Consider the following 2,500-nt stretch of genomic DNA (forward strand, 5'->3'; position numbering starts at 1 on the left):
AACTATCTTCTTAGTTGTTTTTCCATTCTTCTTATATGTTTCTTACAGTCCAGGGGTAGATTAAACACAAGTCTACCGAGATCCATGGTATATTGACGCTAATTATATAAATACAATCGCAAGCTTTCGGTTGTTACATACAACCATCTTCAGGCAGATAAAATGACAGGAAAATGGTCCATGTCAATTATGCTAAGGGGTTACAAAATGACAAGGCTTTATGGTTCCAGTGGGGTGGAATTATAAGAGGTTCGAGACAGATCATAATAACTGGGGGGGGGGGAGCTGGACAGCTCCCCCCCCCCCAAGTCATTATAATCTGACTCGAACCTCACTGGAACCATAAAGCCTTGTAATCTTGTAACCCCTTAGCATAATTGACATGGACCTTTTCCTGTCATTTTATCTGCCTGAAGATGGTTGTATGTAACAACCGAAAGCTTGCGATTGTATTTATATAATTAGCGTCAATATACCATGGATCTCGGTAGACTTGTGTTTAATCTACCCCTGGACTGTAAGAAACATATAAGAAGAATGGAAAAAACAACTAAGAAGATAGTTGAAACTGAATTAGCATTGGTCTTTAACAAGACATGTCTACAAGAAAATTTACTCCCAAAATATACTAATATATATATATATATATATATATATATATATATATATATATATATATATATATATATATATATATATTCTGTTTTCTATAAGCTGATCTTTTTTATTTTTTAACTGTGAGGAACTCACATACCTCCCAAGATAATAGCTGAAGACACAAATGTGCAACATTTTTGGAGCTCATGACACACTATCAGGTTTATCCTTTGGTGAATATCAGTATTATCAGTACCAATAATATTATTCTGACATATACCATTAGCAATAATGACACGAAGGATACGATAGCAACATCACACACATAATTGAAATCATAATGAAGGTCATAACAGTATTTTTTTCTTACACTGAATACTGTCTGTACAGGAAGACCACCCAGATCAAGGCTAAGACGGTGGGAAAAACGTGGAAATAAACCACATATCTGAGAAGTTGTGTAGCTCCGGGAGTTGTCTGAGATCAGTCTGAAGACGAAAGAGCTTCACCAAAGAACCACAACAGTTATCATACGTAACTGTTTCCACTCTAAACCAAAGACTCAGCGATTTCCTCTCTGATGAATAAAATCACCTGATGGCAACCAACATTAGTCATGATTAGTGGTGAGAGAAATATCTCTCTTGCTGCACCAGGAAGTAGGGTGAAGGCTTACTTGACGACAGGTAGCATAAGTGTTTAAGTCGTATAGAACAAATAAAGGATTAACGACAAGTGGCCTTAGATGACGTTGAATCAGTTCAAGTAACTTCCCGCGTTTCGGATTTTCAAGATTCACTTCGATAAATATTGAAATGATGTGCTGTTTGTGGTTTTCCTCTGCATTTTCACTTCTTCTTCTTCTTTTCCGTCTTCTCATTCTTCTTCCATCCGGCATAACTTATGGACTTCCAGTTATATCGCCCAATTACTCCTCCATTGTCCATCACGTAAGAGACCCTGTTGTGGGCACAGTATGTCGGAACTATGGAAAAAGAAATCTCCCGTTGTTATCACATTAATACAATTCTATAAAAAGAGATACTGAATGAGAACTACATTGCATATGAACATGTTGATTATTTGATAATTGGAATTTTTTATCGGTTAGTTCCCGTATGTCTTGGGTCAAATGTCAAAATAATGACCTCAGAAGGGCCATCGACGCATTCTTCGTTCTCCATGACTGAGTCTTCCTGTTGCGTTTCCTCACTTGATCCGGAATGTCATAGACGTTTGAGATACAAGGAAACAAACCAGCTACCTTCAGGGCTTCAAGGCTTCAGGGCCGAGGCTATTCGTGGAATGGAAGACACCTGGCCTCTAGTCGATCCTCAATCCTCAACGCCTCAGTGTCAACTTCCTCATTTGCATGTGTCGACAGTCGGTCGTGTTGTCACACCTCGCCTTGTTGACGCGTTGGGCTGCAGGGGGTCATGCAGTCTGGATAATAATTGAGCAATCTTCTTCTAATCTCTCTCTCTCTTCCTCTCTTTCTCTACATACACGTAAGTCTCTCTTTCTCTCTCTCTCTCTCTCTCTCTCTCTCTCTCTCTCTCTTTTCGTGTGTACGTATATGTGTGTGTACCACTCTAGTATTAGATTTTTGCCACCCATTTCATTTTTTCTTGCTTATTTCCTCTGTTTCACTTCACACTCTCTCTGTCTCTCTCCCTCTCTCGCACACACACACCTTGTGCACGGTGATTAGAGTTTTCGCCTCCCACCACGTCGGTCCGGGTTCGAATTCCGCCCAGGGCTGAAATAGTTTCAGTATCGCTGCGCGGCGGGTTGTTACTCCAACTCTCGTGGGCGGGGAGTTGGGTGTGTGTGTGCGCGTAAGGTCATAAGAGCTCTGAGTTCTCATTCGGGAGGTTAATAACTGCCGATCACGAGTCCAGCA

Source organism: Oratosquilla oratoria, chromosome 13 (assembly GCF_046742065.1).
Source record: "Oratosquilla oratoria isolate Oo_2021 chromosome 13, ASM4674206v1, whole genome shotgun sequence".
In the NCBI taxonomy this organism is placed as follows: domain Eukaryota; kingdom Metazoa; phylum Arthropoda; class Malacostraca; order Stomatopoda; family Squillidae; genus Oratosquilla; species Oratosquilla oratoria.